General features: G+C 40.5%; 2 protein-coding genes across 4 annotated transcripts in view; one reads left to right on the top strand and one right to left on the bottom strand.

Annotated features, from left to right (window-relative positions):
* LOC101160633 (MSL complex subunit 3) overlaps nt 1-23,767 on the top strand; it is a 205,771-nt gene that overhangs the window by 28,790 nt on the left and 153,214 nt on the right. The gene's annotated exons all lie outside the window — the stretch shown is intronic.
* Nucleotides 1-23,767, bottom strand: part of LOC101171810 (E3 ubiquitin-protein ligase Midline-1) — a 74,166-nt gene that overhangs the window by 43,448 nt on the left and 6,951 nt on the right. The window contains exon 1 of one of the 2 annotated variants that reach the window (XM_004066587.5): nt 1,806-2,094. The exons of the other annotated variant lie outside the window; for it this stretch is intronic. The gene's annotated coding sequence lies outside the window, so the exon portion shown is untranslated. Of the gene's footprint in view, nt 1-1,805; nt 2,095-23,767 lie in introns of those variants that run through there. 2 annotated transcript variants of the gene reach the window in all.

Raw genomic sequence — 23,767 nt, 5'->3', positions numbered from 1 at the left:
AAAATTATGATGCAAAAGGTTCAAACGTTTGGCCAATAATTTTAATTTAAACAAAATATTAGCGTATGAAGTTTGAGTTCTTTGGAGGACAAGCTGCCAAGTTTCAATCAACCCCTTCATTTAATAGCCAAACAATCAAAAGTTTCCATGACGACTTCACACATCTCACTGGAACGGCTATTAAAGAGACAGTGTGGCATGTGAAATGAACTGATTCATAGTGGAAACAAAGATGAACTGAAAGAGAAAAGGAGAGAAACTGTATTCGTTTCCCTTTTTCCTCCAAAGATGTTTAGATAGCAATTAGTGGTTTCCGCCTCCAGCGACTGAAGTGGGCGTCTACTATTACTTTGAAGATCGAATTATCCTGTTTATGCTAAGATAAGCACTTCATGAGTCATTCCCCACTGCTTTATCATGCATCGGTACGAAACCAAGAGATTTCGGAGAGAAACGGTGGGGACGAACACGCTCAGCTTGCAGCAAAGTTTTACTGCAAGCCTTGTTTTTAACCTTGGGATCAAAGTCGGCGATCAAAGTAACTTCAAGGAGTTTTAAAGGATCGTGATTGCACCATTCAGAAGTCCTATGTGGATAAGTTCCATTCAATTCCTTTGTTCTAAAGAATAAAAGAGACTAAACTGATTTAAGAGATGATCAAGACTAGGGTCGCCTCACTGGTGTCATGGGAAACAGGAAAGTAACCAGGAACAATAGTATTGTTGCTATATTGGTCTCTTCATAAGTCAACACAAACCCTCTTCCTTTTCTGTCTGGAGTCTTGGTCTGTCTTCAGAAGGACAAATTCCGAGACGTGGATTCTTGAGTTTTTGGCAAACATCTGCTTAAATTTTGGTTCTTCAGAGAAGTTGTCACCCCCTAGCCCCCCAAGCTTTCTCACTTTAGAACGTCTTCCTTCGAGTTCTCCATTGTCTTGAAGAACAAACTTGGATTTCTTTGATCCCTGACCTACAGCAGGTGTGAAGGATCAGCGCTCACAATAAGCTAATGTGGGCCAGCTGTCACACACACGCTTCAGTTCTCTTAGCACGCACACACATCCATGCAGGAATGCACTGATGTGTGTCTAACATGACTCTGCACACAGGAGCCGATCCTCTGAGAGGCTATTACGAGCACGCAATTAGTGGTTTGCACCAGCGTGAGGACGGCCTCATTTACGCTCGTGCAGTTCAGTCGAGTGCAGATAAACTCTTGAAAATCGAAATACACGGGACACTCTGCAGCTTTAAAGACCTGCACAAGCACACATTAGCAGCACCAAAGCACACATGCTGTGTAAGGCAGCCCTTTAAGCTACGTCTGCTGTCTTTGTGTCCTGGGCTTCAAACAGGAACCAAAACACACAGAGTGGCACTTTGAAACTGGGTCACAAAAAGCAGAGTGAATGAAACTCAAGCCCACATTCGCATTTTATGTAGTAGCAAAAAAAAACATACCCAGACTTGAGTCAAAACTAAGTTTAAATCTACAGACCAGTGACGCTTTTGGAAGAACCCGCATAAAGCCATGTGATCAAAGCAGAAGGCATGCTCAGCAGAAGTTTTTTCCATGTCACAGATGGCTCCACAGACCTCTGAAGCCACGGCTCTGTCATTATCATTCCAGTAATTCTGGCTTTCCTTCTCATTTCCACTGAGAATAGCTGAGGTTGAAGCGTGCGGGAATCCCCCAAAGACTCACAGACTTAACTAAAATAAAGAGGAGCAGAAGATGCCCCTGAGACAAAAACCCCCCACTAACCATTTTCAGGTAGTTACTGGAGATGGTTATTATGCCCTTACCTTCCACATGATTAAAATCCCATCATCCACAGACAAAGTGAGAAAAGAAGTGGAGAGAGAGGCGGAGGAGGAGATTGGCAGCTGTCTTTTGACCTCTCTCTCTACTCTGTGGGATGCAGAAAGTATGGCAGCAGCAGCGGCGGCTGAAACGGCAGCGAGCGGCGCTCTCAGAAGTCGGAGAGGATGAGGATACACCTCCGTGGTGGTGTCATCACCTCTCATGACATGCTCCCTCCTCTGCCTGTGCGAGCCTTTCCATCCTGACCCGAGAGAGAGGGGCTTAAACAGTGAGCAAGGCAGACCGACCAATGTCCCACCCCCTCGGCGGTTCTCCTCCTCCCCCTTCTGTGCATCTACTGTATTCAAATCTCCCAGTGAGCCGTCCTGCTGTTGAGGCGGCCAATCGCTTGACAACCGGGGGGTGGAGTCTGTTTGCCTTGCATTGTGCGGAGCCACACAGACTGATAACATGAGGCTAAATGAACATGTCTGCTCACTTTTTTCCATCTGAATTTCCCAGAAAAAGAGAAGAAATAGAAGTTGTTAACAAATAAAGGTTCAAAAAACAAACTCCAATCTTTTAGCTAAAAATCGAGTTTTGATCACGTTTCAATCTGTATAAAGTCTGTAAATCTCAGTGGCTTTCAGTAGAAGATTTGGATTCACATGGAGATCTTATTTCCTTGGATAGTCAATAAAATATGAACAAAATTAAAGCTATTCCATCTATAAACTCCACATCTACTTGAAAGTCAACAAAATAAAGAAAAGTGATAAAAAGTAGAAATAATACATTACCCAGTGCAAATCAAAAAAGAGCTAAACGTGTCTCATTGGTAACATGTGGTAGCAAACCAAAACTAAATCTGACATTCTTGTCATTCCTATCCTGATTAAATCATTAAGCTGGTTACCCATGTGTAAAAAAAAATCATTAGGTTGATTGAAGTGGGAAATGCAAAACTGCAGTATATGCGACAAATTAGCAACAAATGTCACTTTGATGATGCAGAACTTGTCATGAAGAAAAATTCTGTTATCCCTATTCTATTAGACCTGGATTACCACAAATAGTGTCCCACTCCGATCATCTTATCTATATTAGGAGTTATTTATTTTTTATTTTTTTTTACTTGTCCTGTCCAACAGCTAGGCAAACAGATGAGAGCTGAGGGCCTCTTGTGTTGGACATATTTTATTTTAACAATAGGGGTTATTCATCTTCAGACAAACCAAAGGTATGTCTGAATAAACCCCTTTTGTAATTGAGGCCAAACTTTATTAATTTCAAACATGTTTGAAGATCTTTGGTGTTGGACCGGACGGAAAAGGAAAGAGGGGAAGAAGAGAGAGGGACGTTAGAGAGGGGGGGGGGGGGGTAGGAGGGTGATAATAGGAGGGGGAAGGGGGGGTAAGACCATGAAGCAGCATAGAGCAGACAGGTTTACTGGTTGTTTATCATTACGGTACGGTTCAAATGTAGTACAAAAAAGGGCGGGGCCTGTTCACACACACTCAAATATTATCAACACACCTGCTAGCTGCAAAAATGTCCACATGTCAACATGTACACAAAACAGATAGTGTTCACGAACGCATACCTATGCCTTTAAACCAACTAGTGTGAAATCTTTCATTCATTCAATCATGCAAACTATTAGTGCAAAGGTGAGCTAACACCTGTGCTCAGGTGAGTGTTTATGTTCTTTTAAAATGGATGGTGGAATGTGAAAATAAGGAGGAGGAGCGCCCAGCCACCCCCACACCCAGACCCCCGCCGCAGCAGCAGCGGCAGCCGGAACTCCCCCAACGCCACACGGGAACAGGCAGGGAACAACCGCCCCCCGGGCGACCAAGACCGCCACCCAGGCCAGGGCCAGCAGGACCGCCGTGAGGCCCCCAGAGCCAGAGAGCAGGGAGGCGCGGAGGGAAAGAGAGCGCCGCCCCAGCCCAGCCAGGAAAGCAGCCCCCCCGCCGCGCCGGAAGAGCCCAACGCAGGGCCCCACCGGAGAGGGACGCCCACAGCCCCAGACGAGCACCCCACCACCACCCAGGAGTTCCGGGCATCCCCCCGCCCCGACCCCAGGTACGAGCCAGGACCCCCCAAGGGAGACCCGCTCCACACTCCAGGCAGCCACCCACCCGGCCCACGGTTGGTCCAGGTAGGAGCAAGGCAGGGGCCCGCCGCCCCCGCCCAGGAGGGGGGAACCCCGGGGAAAAAAGGGCGGCCCACAAGGGGTGTTATAAATATGGCCCGACCAGGCTCGGCCATGTTGGAAGTTTGGCAGGGCCCAGCGCCCAGGGGCAAGGACCAGGACCCACCCCCCAGGGACACGAACACCCCCGGCTCAGGTGTAATATGAACCCCCCCCACCGTGCGGAGAGAGCACCGCCGGGCCCAGGGAGCCGGCACCCAAGGGACACGGCCGCCATCGCCAAAGGGCCCGCACCCCCCACCAGGGAAGGGGTAGGGGACAGATGGACCCAGGTCCCACCTTCCATGTAAAATGTGTGTGCGTGTATGGGTGTTTGAGAGGGTGTTTGTGTGCATGTGTGTGTGTTTGTTTGAATGTATATATTGAAGGGGGAGGGGTGTGTGTACTAAGGGGGGTGCAGTTAAAATTGGCGAGTAGGGCACTAAGGGGACATCTCCTGATTACTCACAGTGATGTCCCCTCACCCTCCACACCAAGGGGCCCTAAATGTCTAAGGTGCGGTTAAAATTGGCGGGTAGGGTGCCAGGAGGACATCTGCTGCTTGCTTGCAGTGATGTCCAAGCACCCCCCCTACCAAGGACCCTACATGTCTAAGGTGCAAATAAAACCGAAAGAGGGGGGGCCCACTCCATACGGCAACCATAGGAGGGGGGCCACTCCCAAGTAGCCCCCCCCCAAGGCGCATCGCAGGCTAGACCCCCCACCCCCTCACCCTAATATGAGGTTATATGAGGAAGGGGGTAAGTTGGGGAGTTATTTATGATTATGCCATGTAGCCTAAATGAAAAAAAACTGCTGTTTTCCAGGACACAGAAAACGACAGTTTTTTGAAAATGTTGGAGTGTAACTGTACAAATGATTTAACTTTTTCAATAGTAGAAGTCGGTCATGAGAAATTCGTGTCTGAATTGTGGACGAGACTGTTGGCACTGAGCAACCCCGCCCCCCTTCCCATTGCTGAGAGCTTGGTGCATGTAGCTTTTGTCCCGCCCAGAGTATTGTCTACGTCGGTTTCAAACGGCATTTTACATTTGCTCCTGATTCATAACGATTTGGATAAAGAAATTCTCAGAAATAACATTTTAATCTTAATTTTCTCAGTGCGTGCCATTCTTTCAGCACAAAAATGCCACAAGAACATGTTAAAATCACCCAAAACAAAACACAATTTTCATCCCAGTATTTCTACTATTGTGTGTTCTGACCATAAAATTTAAACTGGAGTGATGGAGGCAAAATGATAAATGCAATAAAATGTCGCTACCCTATTTTCTCTATGCAATAAATCTTATTTTGAACCTGTTTAACACTTTTAGATGTCACCCGCCACACCTAAATAACACACCCTCTTTTAGATAGCGTAACTCTTCAACCATTTACACGATCAACCTGAGACCGCTGATTCTGACACGAAGCACCGATGTGCAACACATTACAAACATAAAGTGTTGCATAACGGCACAAAGCCGACAGTATCAGCTGATACATGATTGTACAGTTACGTAATGTTAATTAAATTTTATTTATATAGCTCAATAGTACAACCAAAGTCGTCTCAATGGGCTTCATACCGGTAATTAAATAGCAAACATTAAATCATAAAGAACAGTATGTGAAGGAATTTGTTTTATTATTATCATTGCTTAAATGTATTTGGTTAAATGTATGTTTAAATGTTAACTTAGATTGACCTTTTTACCTCTTCTGAAAACAGTTGTGTGTTTGTTCATCTGCTTCTCATCCCAGCAAGGAAGAGAGGGGGGTTTACGACACACTGTCCTGAGCTGATAAGGGATACTGTTTGAACTTAGAATCCAACCAAAAGGGTCATTTGACGACACCCCCTAATGAACTTTTTGTCTTTGTCTTGAAAATGTTACCTCCTTCTTGTGTTCTTAATAAAAGCAGCACGGGGAGAGGCAGACCTTTGAGAAGAGAAACGTGGTGGACCTTTTCCAACACATTTGCTCCTCTCCCTCGTGCATGAGAAACTTGATTCTTGTTGTGGTTTGTTGTTTATAATTGTGTTTTTCTTTAATGTCTAGATGCATTTATCTGACAATTAAGTCTCAGAAATCAGTAGGTAATGGCTAAACTACACTAAACAGACTAAGCTAAACTGGGCTTCTTTGCCCTTAGACACTCCTTCTCAGTAGTCACGCTGGAGCTAAAGCTCTGATGATAAAAGGTTAAAGCAAAAGGTCCTCTTTGATTGTATTGTTGTTATAAACATGTCCTTCGACTGTAGAGGACACAGTGGATCAGGATCTCTGACTAGTATTGAGATGTTTGTGCGACATTGTTAAACGGGAAAGGGATTTGGGATCCCCAGACATGTAGGTGTTGTAATGTTTGAAAGTGAGGGTAACAATTCAAAAAAAGAAAAATGAACAGAGCTGTTTAAAGGAGAAATGAATCAGGTGACAAGTAGACTTCTTTTCTTCTGATATTATAAAGAGCCGTGAAGGGAGTCGTTTTGTATTCAATTAGATTTTTAAGGAAAAATTCTCAGCAAAAACTATATCCCTTTGGCATCCCACATGATTTCCTTCTACCTCTAAATGTCAGCAGTTTTGGCAGCTAATCATAAAAGCCCCTCTTTCTTGTGTGTGTGTCCCAATAGGAAAAAGCTTTAAAATAATCTTCAAGATGCAAGACAGGCCCCCACACAGCGAGCAGCTCTGCTGTATTTGGTCACAATTTTTCTCCGTCCGTCACTGATCAGATGAGAAGCCTCGTTTTTATAGACGGTTCTCTTAATCCTGGCCATTGTGCTTAACAGAAAAATGGAAACAATCTGCCTCAACTGTTATTCAGATGTAAACAGCTCATGTGATATGAAATCTGTAAAGCCTGCAGCTCAGTGGTTGCTGGATAACGAATAATCCCTGACATGTTGCCCCAGGCAGGAGCGGGGGAATGTGGCTGCAAGAGTAGGATATTGTTATTCTTAGCACTGGGCCACGGTTTGAACTCCACCCTTAGTACTGGACTCCTAAATGTGAAGAAACGTCTGCAGTCCAAAATCGCGCTAAAGCAGCAAGTAAACTGTTGCTTTTGGATCTGATAAGGACCAGAAAACGAAGGCAGGACCGCGTTGGAACGCACTGACAAGAGATTTCAATTAGATTAGGTCTTTTTGAATTCCTGTAAAGCCACTTTAGCTGTTTTTTATCACTTTAGTTGCAAGATCAAACAAAGTGGAATGATGAGGGAGTTTAGTTGGGATTTAAAAGGCAGTCGAAATAGCTTTGGTGTGTGGGTTGTAGGTATCTTGCTTGGTTTGTGTTTGTGCCAGTTGAAGTGGGTTCAGTTGAGGTTGTGCCCAAAGAATGCTCCATTGGAAAACAAGGAAACACTTTCCATTTCGGGGCATTTCCCAGATTCCCAAAATGGAGAAAAAAACTTTTTTTTCCAAACCTGCCTTCCCGACATAGTGTGTTCCAAACCAAGACAAAAAAAAACCCTAAAATAAAACATACATGGTTAGCTGAAGAGCCTCAGAATCTTCAGGTTTCTTGGGGTGAGCTTATATAATAAATTGTTGTAATTTCTGCCTGGGATGTTGGATCTAAAGGTCAATATCAAAAAAAATGGTATGTTAATCTATGAAACAATTGTAAATTCTAACCATGTAGGCCTTACAGACCTGCCCAACAATTTAGAAAACGATTGTGTAAATACGTTTAATACGTAGAAAGAACCACTATCGCGTTTGATTTTGCTACTGTGGAAATTTTTTATTTCTTTAAATTTTGAGGGCTCAGATACAGTAGATATACAGGACCACATGTGTGATGAACATGGATTTGTGGTGTGAGCGTTAAATTTAAATATGTGGGTTGCACCAATGAAACTTTGGTTTAACCATGTGTGCCTGGACCTAAAATCTCTTTGGTTTGTTGGATTTTTATGGCCAAAATCCTCATTTGAGAAGCATAGGTATATCTTAGATTCACTTTTGTTGTGTTGGTCATTGTGTGCCGTCTGTCTTTACCACTCTGAATTCTAGAAATAATTCACTGATGTACACTAGTCTGTAGAGGTGAACAGCATTGGCATCAACGACCCAATTGGAGGTTTCACCAGACAGATGCTTTCTGTATGAATGTGAAAACTGCTAAATATTCTTTGGTTAAAAAAATGAATAAAGCCCACATCACTTCCTTTATCAAAATATCTGGTGCATTATTTAGTGCAGAGATTCCATGTCCTCTCTTATTTTACCCTATGCTGTCCCTAATAATGTTTTTTTCTTCTTGCAAATGTGATTCTGTTTCAAGGAAATTACCCAACTCTTTGATGGTTGATATATAAACCACTTAATGGGTGAAGGAAAAGGTGTCAGTAACTGATTGATGCAAGTTGTCCCACCTAAAATAATGAGAAAGGGCCTGTAGAGTTCATTTTAGATGCACTTCAATTGTAATGTAAAAAAATAATCCAGGAGATCCCATTGTTTGAAATTTGATTTTGCCTGTTTATTGGTCCAAAAAATAAGTATTGAACTCTAGAAAAACTAGCAAGAATTCTTTCTGAAAGACCTGTTACTTCCTCTTTAAGACGCTTTTCTATCCTTCATTCCTTACCTGTATTATTGACTCCATCTGGATGATCCAGAGGAGGATTAGGAGAATGTCATGTGGTTGGATCTTTAGGGTACTCGCCACTAGCTGTGTTTGGAAGGAGAAAAAGGCTGAGTTGCCATAACAACAAAGCGTGGAAGTGGAAATATTATGGTTTGGGGTTGCTTTACAGATCGATTAATCCGTATTTAGGAAAGGTTGAAGAGGGATGAAATTTTAGACCAAAACCTTCTTCCTTCAATGAGAGCATGGATGGGTCTTTCAGCAAGATGATCCCAAACACATCGTCCGGAGCAACTAAAGGAGCAACTACATAAAAAGCATTTCATGGTTCTGGAGTGGTCTAGCCAATCACCAGACCCGAATCCAATGGAGAATCTGTGGAAAGAGTCGAAAGTCTGTGTTGCCGAGCAACAGCCCCAAAACATCACAGCTCTGGAGAAGATCTCCATGGAAGAATGGACCAAAATAGCAGCTGAAATGTGTCCAAACATGGTAAAGACCCAGGAAGCATCTGACCTTTCACATTCTGTGTATCTATGATAAACATTAGACTTCTGAGCCTAAAGTGGAACAACTAGCAGAATCTGTGACTGATGGATGCTTTTTCTTTTCTTTTGGCCCCCACTGCATGTTTGTGTGTTCATGTATCAATATCATAACATGTAATTAGGTTTTAAGGTTTTTGTCTTTGCATCGTGGGGAACCATGATCCATTAACTGATGCCACCTTTAAAAGGACAGATGGTGTAGCCATTCTTTGAAAGGTGTTTGCCCCCACCCCCACCCCTTGAAGGTTATCCAAAAGCACTCTTCAGGATTAAAGCGCAGGTTACCCTAGGACTCCTCATTTATCCAAGTCTCTCTGCGGGCAGCTCAGCTGAGAAAAGTGTCCTTTGCATCATGGAAGGCCTTTGTTCTATTTATTTATTGACCTTAAATTTCAAGCTCATACCTTCATGTTGTTGTTTGGCTTAAAAAGACTTAGTACAGTGAAACTGTTTATACTTGGAGATCTGAAAAGAGTTCATAGTGACGTTATAAATTCAGTTTGTTGAATAATGGTCAGATTAAACCCAGGTCTTCTTTCTGTTCACTTCAAATGTAAAAATGAAATATGAACAAGTTTTAAAATAATTAGTACAGCTCATCACCACTCCAAAAAAAAAAAAAAAGACATTCATTTTCTGTACCGCTTTGTCCCTTTCGGGGTCACGGGGCTGCCGGAGCCTATCCCGGCTACTTGGGCGTAGGCAGGGGGGATGCCCTGGACAGGTCGCCAGTCTGTCGCAGGGTAGAACGTCCACAGTCACACACCCATGCACTCTCACACCTATGGACAATTTAGAGTTGCCAATTAACCTATGAAGCATGTTTTTGGACAGTGGGAGGAAGCCGGAGATCCCGGAGAGAACCCACGCATACACGGGGAGAACATGCAAACTCCACACAGAAAGGTCCCCCATTGATGTATTTTTCATGTCCCCCAGCCGGGACTTGAACCAGGGGCCTTCTTGCTGTGAGGCAAGAGCGCTAACCACTGCGCCACCGTGCAGCCCAAAAAAAAGACAACGCTATCCAATTGAGGAAAATTTATATTTCTATTATTATAAAACTAACGAAAAAGTAAAAATATTTAATTTATTTACCAGCATTCCACTTTCTACCGTAAACACTTCACCACCGTACATCTGCTAACGTAAACGGTACATGGTATATACTTGTATTGCTCTTTTCTATCTTCCACGAAGGCTTTACAGTCACAAACCCTTTCACCCATTCACACACCGATTCACACGCTGACGCCAACCTTCCACCAAAGGCCAGGTGGGGTTCAGTGTCTTGGACACTTTGACGGGCAAGGCGGGAATTGAACCTGCAATATTCTGATAATAGTCACCAGTTAGATAACCAGTCGCCTTACCGCTGTATCTCTGCACAAACACTTTACCGCGTAACGTGTTGCATATCGGCACAAATATTCTTTTCTCCCCTTCAGAATTGGATACTATATTGGAGTTGGATACTATAGGAGCACTTCACTACTTCATAGTAGTATAGTGTTTACTCAGTTGACGTAAAGCAACTGATTTTTGCGAAACAAACAAGAGTTTTGCGCCGATATGCAACACATTACCACTGTACCTTTACTAACGTAAACACTTCACTGCAGTAAAGGGATGGTCATAAACACTTTACTATTGTAGTTTTGCTAACCCAAACACTTAGCTACCAAACTTTTAGCACTATAAACACTTTACTACTTTATCAGTACTGCTGTAAACAATTCATTAATGTAAAGTGTTGCATATATTGTCAAATCTCAGCTTCAGAATCTGTTTGGAATTGCGATCCTTGCAGAAACGGTGAGCTACAGTAGTTCAGCTGGCGTGCGTTATTTTTTGTGTTGTTTGACTGACAACTACGGTATTAAGCAGTTAAATAAAACTAAAAGGCTTTCAAAACCCAAAGTTAAATTCATAACCAAAGCATGGATGGCATCCACTATTTGAGTAAACTACGTACTGTTCTATTCAAAGTTTTAAAATATTACAACCTTTCCAAATCTTGGGTTGTAGAAAACTCTTTTGATCTTGTAATCGACTTTTGCTTTGGCCCCCCTCCTGCGTTTTCTGCCAGATGAGGAAAGCTGATCTGGCCGGTTCAAAAATGCCTTATTCAAACAAGTGGGAATGAGCGGAATGCAGCTAAGTGTGTGTCCTCTTTGAGAGCGAGGGCATCATGTGGATGAAGGGCGACAGGGTTACGAGCAAAACTGCTCGACAGGGCACCAACTCGCATCAGCAGGATGTGCACCACATATACGCATGAATACAAGCAGAACACATGATTAAATGAATGCGTCATCGTTCCAGGTAGAATAATGCGGGCAGGAAAACAAACGTTTTGGTCTAATAACATGAATCATCATGGAAACGTATTGTACAGTTCTATTTGCTCATGTTTCTCTCTAACAACGGACAAAAAGCAAAGATTGAACAAATCCTTCAACCTTTGCTCTCTACTAGAGCACAAAGGCATTTTTACTGCAAGACTCCTTAGAGAATAAAATCTTTTGAGTAACTCTTCTTGCACTAATTTGCTGTAAAACGGATGTTCTCATCCTCAAAAGGCTGAGTGTGTGACCTTTTATAGGAGCATCATGGCAGACGCACTCAAGAGCCTTCTGGAAAATGCCAAACACAGTTCCCTTCACGATGACCTGCTGCCTTTTTTAAGTGGGGGATCACACGGGGTCAGGAAGGGCCTGGTTTTAATCAGTAATGGGAAGAACCGCAGCGACTGGCTGGCTTTAAAGTGGAGTTGGGAAGAATAAAACAAACTGCTAGGGTGGAAAAAGTTTCCATGTTTAAGACCTTTCTGTTCTTCTGGAACTGATATATTTGCAGATTTAAAGGGGGTAATTAGGGGGAATGGAGGAAGACAAGACAGATGAAGAGCTAAAGGTTTAAAGGGGCGGAGTTAAGGAGATGAAGGAGTCTAGGTGATAAAGAATGGGGCGTAATGTCTTATTTTCTTCTTAGCCTGAACCCCAACGCTTCAATTCAAAGGGTAAAGCTAAAAAATGTAGTAACTGAGATGGAAAACTCCTGATGCAAATAACTTTCAGTTGGCGAAAGGACAAACTAACTGGTATTTTAAAAGTTAGAAACAAATTAACACGAAATAGTTTCATATACATGAAATACTTTTTAGAATCCATCATCAGGTATTTGGGTCCCACTGGTAGTGTTGCACAAAAGGCACAGATTTGTTCAATCGCCTAAAGTTTTGTCCTTTCCAACACGAGAAAGGCTTCCAACTGCATGAGACTATATTTCCACTGACAGAGGAAAATGTTAAACCACAAACTCCGACCCCTTCGATGTCAACATCACTATATAATAAAGATTTAGAACTAAATGAATCTATGATGGGATCACCTGACTTACAGTACCTTTGTATTATAATTTTTTTTTTAATATATAATCACAAGCAATCATTTAAACAGAGAGCAGTTTATTTAACATAGTTTAACCACGGTTTTCCAGCAGAGTTTAGGTAATTATTTTTACATGCTTGGTTACAACAAGGTTGTTTTTAGTTGTTCTTTAAAACTTGGGAGTGGCTCGACATAAAAGATTTGCTAAAAGTAACATCATTGGGTTTTTTTTCCCCCTTTTAAGATCTTTAACTCTGAAACTTTTCAACCGTTAAAGTCATTTCAGCGGATCCTGAAGCAGAGAAAAGCAGCTTTGTGCTGATATGCAACTCAGTACAGTAGTTAAGTGTTTACACAATTAACGAAAATCAACTGATTCTGTTGCGGCTTTGCATTTTACTAATGGAAAGCTTTTCAAAGTACAAAGTCGGTTTCCTCCCAGTCAGAACAAGCTGATTTACCTGGAAAGTGTAAACAGTCAAAGTTATGGTATGTTAAAGTGTGTTTTTTATTTAGGCGTCACCGGTGACATCTCCGGTGTTAAAGGTGCTATACTGCTCAAAATCAAAAATTTCTAGCCTTTAAGCGTTCCATAATGTTTATTTCTCATGAAAAGAAACCCCTAAGCGGTATTTTGATCCAGTCACGCATTTCTGAGTCACGCTCTGAGCAAAAGCCCCTCCCAATCCACGGTAACAAGTGGGTTCCCACATTGTGATGTCACCAAGTGAGGAACCGCCCCTTCCAGGAACAGTCTGCGCTGCCAGCTCCGCCCCCAGGCTAACACACGCACCCACTTTCTCTGTGGAGCTAGTGTTGATCGGCTAAACGCTTTCCTTGTCTATGCACAATATGCTCATCCATTTTAGCAGACGTTTGGATGTTTGTTTTCGTGTGCAAAACATGGACATGCTGCCATATATGCTGACATCATATAATGGGCGGCACCCAAAAGGAGTGAAAGGCGGTGCCTCAGAGGTCGAGTCGTTGGGTAGAAAAAAAGCTTAGGAAAATAAATGTTTCATTAAAAAAAGTGTTATTGTGTGCTAAAGGTAATATCTTATCATATATGAATATCGTTTACTATAAAAGGCTTAAGAATAGCATGATATAGGCACTCTAGAGGGCTGAAGCACTTAAATCTTTAAATTTCCCTTGATTTATATTAATGCTAGATGTGCATATTTATGCTGTGGTGCCGAGGTAGAGTGGTCGAACTCCAATTGGAAGATCGGAGGTTTGGTTTCCGCCCTAGCTGCCCATGTGTCAAAGTGCCCTTGGGCGAGACACTGAACCCAACATTGCTCCTGGTGGTTACAGGTTGGTGCCAGCGTGCCACTTGAGCCGTACAAGGTGTGAATGTTGGCCGACCACCAAGTACAAACAGCAGTTATATAATCACAGTGTTCATAAATGTTGCCATCTGTAAGAAATAATTTGAGTATATTTCTATTTACCACTCCACATCCAATTCTTTGAAGGTTTGTTTAATTCCTCGCTCCAATCCATCAATGAAACAAACTTTCTCCCACGTTAGTCCAAAACTAAAGGGGCTGGAATTCAACCAAATAAAAGAAACTGTAATGCTGTGTTCTTCCTCTCTAACTTTAGAAAAATGACAATTAAAAATAGTTCCCAGGGCAAAAAGACACTTCAATTGCTGAATCCCTTTGAGACATCACTTTTTTTTTTAACCTATGACAAATGAACATGAGTCACGTCTGAATGACCCCTGTGGGGTTTTGCTGTGACTTTTGAAGGAATCGACTTTGAAAAGTCAACCGTGGTTGAAAATAACAGACAAATGTTTGGGGACTTTAATTACAAACCTGCCATACCTATATGTGTTTATAACACCTATGGGATTTGTTTCTTTGGAGATTTTTTGAAAATAACTTTAGTAGATGATTCTGTTCTTCAGGGTAGCTGGAAGAAACTATCCTTTTAGTCAGTTTGCACCATGTTATATGGCAATTTTTCATTGGCTTAATAATATAAAACTTAATATTTCCCCAAAATAATGCAAAAAAAGTAGGAATAGATTATATTTTAAAATCTGGAGCTGTATTTACAAAAGAATGAATTTATTATATCAGTTTTTTTCTGTGGAAGTGTTTTATTAATTCATCAAATACGTTTGCAGTTTGTCTATGAAGTGATATTTTTGTACTTGCAGCCAAAATACAGCCAATACATAATTTTATTGAAATGTAGTTAATTCGGGAGTTACTTAAATAGTTTTTCATGAAGAAAAAAAAATGGCTTCTGAATAGAAACAAATATGAAATTCCTCATTATCCAAAAGAAAAATCAGTATTTGGTGTGATTTTTGTTATGTCGTAAAACACTGCAATCCAAGTAGTTCCCTCAAGAAGGAACATGAAATAATGTTTTTAACATGTTCTTGTGGCATCTTTGTGATGATGGAGGATATTTATAAAAGAAATTGAGAAAATCAGCACCTATGCGATGTAGCATTGCAACTCTTAGAAGAGATCTGGCTCAAAACTGTACACCAGTTATGTTGCACCTGTAACGTCAGGTTGGGGTGTAAAGGGCTGTAAGCTAGTGGCATGTAAACGGAAAACTCTAAGCAACAGGGAGGGGTAGGAGGCCGTTGTTGCTTCACACCAACGATCCCGCCCACAACTCAGAGATAAACTTCTGATCAACTACTGCCGCGCTGCAGAAACTATGTCACGGAAAACAACACAGGTTTTTTTATATTTTAGCTAAAAGCAGCATAAATAAGGGATAATGCCTGACAAAGTGTCCCTTTTTCAAAAATTGACGGACGACGCGGAAGCCTGAACCGTCTAACGCGAAGCATTGTCGAAGGCCATTATCCCGCTTACACCATAGGACTAAGTATTCAAACAGTTTTTAGTACTTTGTTCTTTTTATATTTTCAGTCTATATCGCTTAAAGCGCACCATTTAAAACGTGGTTCGGCGCTTTGTCACGGTAACGGCTGAGTCTGACCGCAAGACTGCAGCGGCAAAAGAAAGGTTAATTAAGCATCAGATCAGAGAGAAAGTTCTCCTCTTACCGCTTGTTTTTGTCCTGACGATGAAGCTAAAGTTTGTTTCAAAGAAGCCAGCGCAGTGATACAGAACATTTAAGCTATGGGACATCATCACTCTCCATTATCACTTTTTAGCAGCCAATCAGAATTGAGTATTCACCCGGACCATGGTATAATCATAATTAAAAGACCCCAGGGAACGCTTTGACAATAGATCAGAGAATTATGGGAGTGGGACTTCAAAGAGTTTGTGGAAGAAAATAGCAAAATGTTCAAATTAGTGAGTTACAAGTAATTAAGGACACTAAAGAACATTCTTACAAAAACAGTCATCATATGTCGCCTTTAACAATTCCATTGGTAATCAGTGCAGCAAAGCTTATTATTATGAACTAATAGGGGCTGACATACAGTGACTTCAGAGAAATAAAGTCAGGCAAAGCTGGAGGTTCTTCAGTCAAATCTGCTCCAAGCACCGTTATGATTCACCGAATCAACCTCAGGTCACATCGTCTATGGAAATATTTTGATTCAATGAGGCCTGTGTGTCCCGAACAAGAAACGCGAGGCAACTGAGGCCTGAGTAACCGTCAACTCTGACTTCCTGGTAGATGTGATCATCTGTTGAGCGCCGGCTCCTTTATTTGAGCTTAGAAGCAAAAGAGATGCGATTCAAAAAGACAGAACAATGCACAAAAGAGCAGACCTTGACCGAGTCGCACATGCCAAACAAACAAATGCATCGCGTGAATCTGCTGTGTTTGTCATCAGCAACAGCTAAAGGTCTTTCTGTCACTCAAAATAAATGTACTGCAACATCATCCAAGCCTATGAAAATCCCCCCCCACACACACACACACACGCACAAGCCCATTTTGCTCCGCCTAAAGGTTGATGCTCTCCACATATATGCCATACATATACAGTACAAGTGTCAGGTAGCATCATCGTAACCTGTCGGGGGGCCAAACGCTTCCTCAAGCTCATGTAAGAAGATTTGCATACTCGTTTTACTGGCCGTCCAAAGAAATTCTTTTTTTTTTTTTTTTTTTATTGGCTGCACATTAAGATCCTTAAAATTCACCAAAAACATTTTGGTGAATTTTGATTTTGATGGTTTCATTTGATGGTTTCAAGAACCCTATTATGTTTGGCTATTAGAATGTTGTCATCTTAAAATTGCAAGCGCTGAACGGACAATATGCAGTCATGCTCTTCAAATAAAAGTCAGTTGAATGGGAATAAAGGAGTAGGCTTAAACAAGCTTCTGCTTATCTCCATTTCAAACAACGTTTTGTTAAATAGTATTTTGAATGGCTGGCCATAGCTTTCAACTGGTATAAAAATATATTTATTGTTTTTATATGCTTGAAATAAATACATAAATGAAACATTATACTTTTAATTGTTGTTTCAGGTATTTACTTTTTTTTTTTTAAGAAGTACAAATTTTAAGGAGATTTGTTATAAGACATAAATGTTAAAGGTCTGCTTTAAGCGCTGATTGTACACGAGAAAATGCTTGCTTCTGGCTCCAACCAAATGCATTCGCCTTTTTTCTTTTCGTTGTACGGACGTCAACCTGTTGAATGCGTCTGATTGGTCTGATTGTAACTCAAGTAACTTAAACTACAGGAAAGAAAATGTTTTAAATGAACATGTTTTGAAAGGGTGGCAGAGCAAGAATGGTAATCTGACAAAAATGAGGACTGAGCAACAGCTGTTTATATATCTACAGTACAAACCAAAAGTTTCGACACACCTTCCCATTCAAATGAATGGGAAGGTGTGTCCATACTTTTGGTTTGTACTGTAGATAATCTGAGGGATTTTGGCTTTTTGGAACCATTGGGCACTTCCTGTTTGGAGTCGATCAGTCCAGAAAACAGCTATAAATCCCGTCTACAGCTTTCGGACAGTGAAGTTTATGAAAAAGTACAACTATACAGAACTGTGGACCTTCAAAAACATTAAAGGATGAAAAAAAAAAAAAACAACAGACGTGTTTTCGAGGAGCAAAAGGCTGCTATTGCTTTCCTGCTGAGAGAAAAATGGAAGTTTTGTTCTTTAGGTGGGCCTAATGAAGGCGTGAAGCATGAATAAATGATAAGTGATGGTCACCCCCACCCACACTCACTTCCCCTCCCTGCCGTGCGGTGCAGCTCTGCTTGGATTCATACAAATGTCTGACAGAAGTCCCATTTCATTTAGAGGTTCTCTCTGTCTTTAGTATCTTTATTAGCAAATGGAGATGGAAGAAAACCACAGAGGACTTGTAGTTTTTGGCCTCGAAAACAAAAGGATTGAAAATAAAAACCCAGAGTGAGAGGAATAAAAGTGCAAGAATCAAAGATCATGTATTTTGTATGAAGGCATGAAGGGAGTTTTATGCAGTTTGATGGCAGAGTGTAAAACTGTGCTTAATTATTCATAAAACAAGTGATGGGCTTCACTGAATCCTTCATGGTGCAAATTATTAATTACATTCGTCAGTTTCAGGTGTGATTTTTATATCTTGTGTTTTATAAGATTTTATCTTTGATTTTAGTTTTAAACTGGATTTATTGTTGAAAAAAAGTATTAATTAATTGAAACTACTTTTGCAAATGTTTCATTTTCTTTCTTCCAATCATTAAGTGTTTTTGTATGAGAAAATTAAAAAGACTAATTGATTAAAGGTACGATTTTAAAAAGTAATAAACATTTGTATCTAAATCAGACAAAAATACTACAGCTTTTCTAAATATTTAGAAATGTTTGTTAGTTTCTTCATTTCCTACAAGTCATTTTTCTGCTGGAGTTTTAAAAGTGTTCAGAGACACGCTGCTTCTTTTTATGGGGATCTGAACCTTTTGCAAAGAGGGACAGATTCTGTGAGGTTAAAACCAATTGCCCTGTCTTCTTTAAGCCCCTTATTTACGACATTAAATGCAAGTAAGAAACAGTAACTGTCAGGAAGTGCTTTACAAGAGAAAATATGAAACAGCACATGAAAATACGGAAAAATAACATATAAAATACAGCAAAGTTAAAAAAGATAGTAAAATACAGTCAGCCAGCCAGTGATTACAAAACGTCTTCATAAAATAGGGTTTAGAATTGACTTTGAAAAATGCAAAAGCACTATTTATTATTTTTGTAATAGGATACTTTTTCATTTCTTCACATTGAACAGAAAAACAACTAAATACATTCTTGCCAACATTGCCGTGAATTTCATACTTAAAGACCAGGAAATAAATAAAGAAAAAGTCTGTCTATGGGAAAATAAACCTTTGGTCAACATTAAATCTGGGTTCAGGTGATTAAATACTCTATTACTGTATACTACTCTATGTAAATTGTGTGAACACAAAAATAGTTGTCCTATTGAGAAGTACAAACTATTTTGGTTTTGATCAGAGAAACAAATCTGTTCCTCTTTTCACCCTCAAGGCTCTGAAGGTCACCATAATGTCATTTTCCATCCCTGAGAGGTGATGCAGGCTAATGACAAACAATCAAACCCCACTTCTTCTTTCTCTGTCCTTCAACATCAAATGAAAAGTCCAGAATTCTCCTGACCACAGTGTTATGAGCGGCTTTTGATTATGTACATCCCAATTGTAGTTCTTAAAAAATATAAGTCGACACGTCCATTCTTGTTTTCTTTAGTCACCTCAGTACGTTTGAGTCAGTTATTTCAGTTGGTCATTGTCACATCTAGTTTATTTTTATTTTTTTCAGGACTGCTGTCTTTGAGAAAGTTTCTGGAATGACATCATCCTGCCTAATCCAACGCTCTAATACGAAAGTATTTTGTTTGGTCTTTTAATGAAACAGATGACAAGCAATGCACACAACTTCCAAAACAAATGTTTTTTGTTTTTTCATTTGAAAAGATCTATCTTTTTGGAGATATGATCATCTTAGTGTTAATCAAAAGCCTTTATTGGAAGAGTCCAACAATGAAAGAACAGATGCACACTGGAGGAGCCAATCAGAATTTAGCTGTTTTGACTAAAAGGTAACAAAGAAATGTAAAATTGTTCAAATGTGCAACGCTTGCAAATCTATTGTTGGAACGTTAACCGCAGAGATCCATACTAATGCATCAGGATCATAATGTAAATGGCGTATATAGCACTTTTCTACCTACAAGGTCCAAAGCGCTTTACAATCACAGTCCCATTCTCACATACACATTCACACACACATTCACACACACATTCACACACACATTCACACACTGGTGGCGGCTCCGCTGCCGAACACTGGCGCCAACCTCCCACCAGAGGCAAGGTGGGGTTCAGTGTCTTCCCCAAGGACGCATAGACTCATGGGCGTGCAAGGCGGGAATCTTACGATCATGGGTCGACCGCCCTACCGCTGCACCACAGACGCCCTGCCCTGTGTATGTATGGTGTAATAAAAAGTATATATTTATTATTTTTATTTTATATCTGGCAATTGTGTTGCAGGCAATTATGGTCCTTCAGCCCTGGGTATAAGTTGATGCCCCCCCTCATTTTTCGCTGTTTTCCTAATCATGATTGATATCTCTTTCTCTACATTTCATCTCGGTGTCAACTTAAACTTTGTATCTTTTAGTTTTGGGCATTGTCTGAGCGCGGCTCGTGTTGACGCCATATTTTGGCGACTGCTCCAAGAAAGTTCTTCCGGTGTCTCGCGGCGTCCCGAGGTTTTCATGACAACGCAGAGCCCAATCGAAAAGTGATTACAATAACAGGAATTTTTTAGTTGAATTTCTGGCACCAGCCCACTTTTGCTACATGGCCTCCCTTTCAGACGACAGAAGCAAACCCAAGACGGCTGCTTTACTGTCACACAGAGGCACATCCCAGGAGACAATCTGTCTTTGAACAACTGACATTTGCTGGGAACATGGCAGCCGGCGCCCACTACATGTCTTGTTTCTCTAATGAGTTTGAACTTTCGCCTTAGGCCAAATCAACACCTCATTCCTATTCGGGATCAATCCAGTCGGCTAAAGGCAGTGGACGGTGTACGTCTGTGTTTGTCTACGAGCATCTACACAACCCTGCACTTGGACTACACAACATAGATGGATCCTCAACATCTACGATAAGATGCTTTGTTTCCTTCTAAGGTGAAGCATCTCCCCTTTAAAAATGCAACAGCAAGCAGAAAGGTCATCTTGTCAAAATGAGCTCATGGTGAGGAAAGAGCACTGAACCACATGCTGCCTGGCTCACCGCTGAGTTGTTTAACCATCGTTAATGGAGTTGCACCCTTTGCAACTCTGCCTGCCTCATCAGCATAAACTAACGTATCTTATTTTTACTGTTCGACTTTTGTTTTCATGGAGAAAGTATGTAACCCAGTTTGCTTTGATGAACTAGATTCTTTCCGCATGATGAATGACTTTTCCAACACTGCTCATCCCCGTTTTCCATGACGACGTATCGATCCACTTCTGCCTGAAGCTCAAACAACAAATCTGAGCTTCCATTAATTAAAAATCCAATTTTCTCTGGCATGAGTGCAGAGCAGGCAGTTGCAGCTTAAACCACTGGCATATTTAGCTGTGAACACAAGTAGTAAAGCATCAAATAGTTTTGGATTTGTATGAAACAAAATACTTAATTACTATTTAAATGTTATCTTGTTCGTTTCAATGGAAATGTACTTTTTTTTTAAATAAAGAAATCAAGAACTCTACCATAATTACATGTACCGGTACTTCTTTTTCAAATCACAAGTCACTCTAAAATCTATGTTTCTTTTAAATAATATAGTCTTTCTAAAAGTTTCTAAGCTTATATTTGCAAAATAATCTGATCTACATCTTATAATGAACTTCCAGGTCAAAATGCAATGCATCAAAGAATGACAATTTTATCACAAAAACGAAACATATATTAAAATCTGCCCTAATGAAAGGTCTGTATATAATAACTTTGTTTAAAAAAAAAATCAGCTTTTAAAATATAATAATTTTTACATAGAAGACACTGAGTGACGATGGGGGGACCTATTGTTATTTTTGCTAAACACATCTTTACATTTCTCAATTATCCGAAAAGGTTATTTTCCCAAAATGTATGTTCAACAAGAAAAAAAAGTAATGGCAAAAACAAATGTACGTGAAACACTTAATTTAGCTATGTTAAAGTTTTGCAGTGTAAATATCATTCATAAAACCAAAGTTTAACCCTTTAAAACCAGAGCTGTTGCCAGTGACTGCTAAACAGTTGCAATTGACATAATTCTGACTGATTCTGACACAGAAACAAAGTTTTCTTTAGTGTGTAACGATTTCTTTAAAAGAAAATACAATTCATAGCCCATTGAAACCCATTGAGATGACTTTTGTTGTAAATATTGGGCTAAATAAATAAAATTGAATTGAATATAATAATCTGTGGTAACTGATCCGAATCATAAGCAGTGTTGGTTCATTTTAAACGATCCAATTCCCTGACCTAAAAGGGATCCAGGACATCTTTAGCCAAATATTCCACCAGTGTGAATCGGAGAGAAATTCCTGGTGCTGAGTAGTACAGTCCAAACAAACAAGAATTAATGTCAAATCCATTCACATTTTAGTTTCCTAAAGCTCAGTCCACTGTTGTTTTTCCACATCCAAAGACCCAAAAGGGAACATTCTGGCACACTGTATGGATACACGTCTTTGCTAAATTCAAAGTGTTTCCACACAATGGACTGTTAATGATGGTTGATCATTTTTCGCTGACATCACATGTGTTGTCCGCTGTGATGTCTTTTTTATGTTATAGTACAATAAACTTACAACGATTCTATCCACATAGTATTTTCCAATATTGATTCATCTCCTTTTGAAAGGACTTGTTGATGGTAAAGTTGGTTTCTATTCATTACCGGTCTCAGACCGATGGGTCTGGTTGGATCATAGGAATAGAAATCGATTAATCGTTACACACCTAGATCTGGTTCATTGGTGCAAAGCGGCTTTGCAGATCTACAACACTAGCAAATCCCTTTTTTATTTTGTTACTTTGCGTGAATTACATACGTCACTTCTGTAAAGTGTTGTACATCAGTACAAAGCTGCTTTTTCTCAGCTTTAGAATCTGTTAGGATAACGTTATTGCGTAAACAGTGGAAAAGTTACGATGTTTCAAAGTATGTGAACATTAGAGGTGTAGTTCTGGTGATGAAAGGTGAAAGATGTTTTTCTGCTTCCTGTTTGGTGGTTAGCTCTTTTTAACATATTAAGATGACATTAGCATCATCTCAACTTGCTGGCAGTAGCTTATCATTGGTAATATATCATGCTGGGTCTGATTATTCCCTTTTTTTCTGTCATCTAACATGAATGTTTCCAGAATGATTTCTTTTCATCTTGACGATGTAGCCTTCATTTAATCTGCATTCATGCTTAAAACGATCTGAATTTGTCTTCTGTCAGTGAAGCTGTAGAGCATGTTGAGTCTCAGCATTTCAAAATCTTTAGACAAATTGTTATTTATGGCATCCTCGAGGAAAGAGGGAAATATATTGAACAGCCTTTTTTCAGGAACATTTAATCAATGTCTTCCCTTTGGCCATTTCCATCCATGCATTCATTATCCATACCTGCTTCAGGGGTGATATGGGGGGGGGGGGGTTCCTGGAGACTAGAAGACGGGGGTACACCTTGAAAAGACTAATTCCTTTTGCAAATTTAAAAGATTTTTCCCAACTATACGCTCAAAATCTATAAATACGGAAGCAAACTATTAAAAGTACGGACCTGTTAGCATCTCTTACTCAGTTGGCATGGCGTTGCATTGTTTTCATCCCTGCAGGCTCTCATGGTGGTAGCGTTTTCTGCACAAGTTTCCCAGGACACTAGAATGGCGGCTGACAGAAAGAAGGCTCAATATGTTTGGAGAAGACAAATTGCCAAAGAGTCAAAGTCCAGCCTTTGCAGAAGCTGTGAAGCTGGTGGAGATGGAACACAACACTTGACTAGTTCACAGCCCATCTCATCACCAAGTTTTCGAGCTCTCTAAAGCTTTGTCAAAACCCAGATTAACATTCAAGAGCCATGTTTGGTCACTCGTAGAACAAAGCGGCCTTTTTGTATTACCCAGTACCCCTAAGAGTGGATGAAAGGAGAAGACTGCAAATAAAATGCCGCTGCTTCCATTTAAACTCCCTCCCACATTTCTCCAAAATCCCTCCTCTGTCTCTTCTCTTCATTC

This window comes from Oryzias latipes, chromosome 2 (assembly GCF_053564925.1).
Source record: "Oryzias latipes strain Hd-rR chromosome 2, Olatipes_Hd-rR_3.1".
NCBI lineage: Eukaryota > Metazoa > Chordata > Actinopteri > Beloniformes > Adrianichthyidae > Oryzias > Oryzias latipes.
This window is presented reverse-complemented; position numbering and strand designations above follow the sequence as displayed.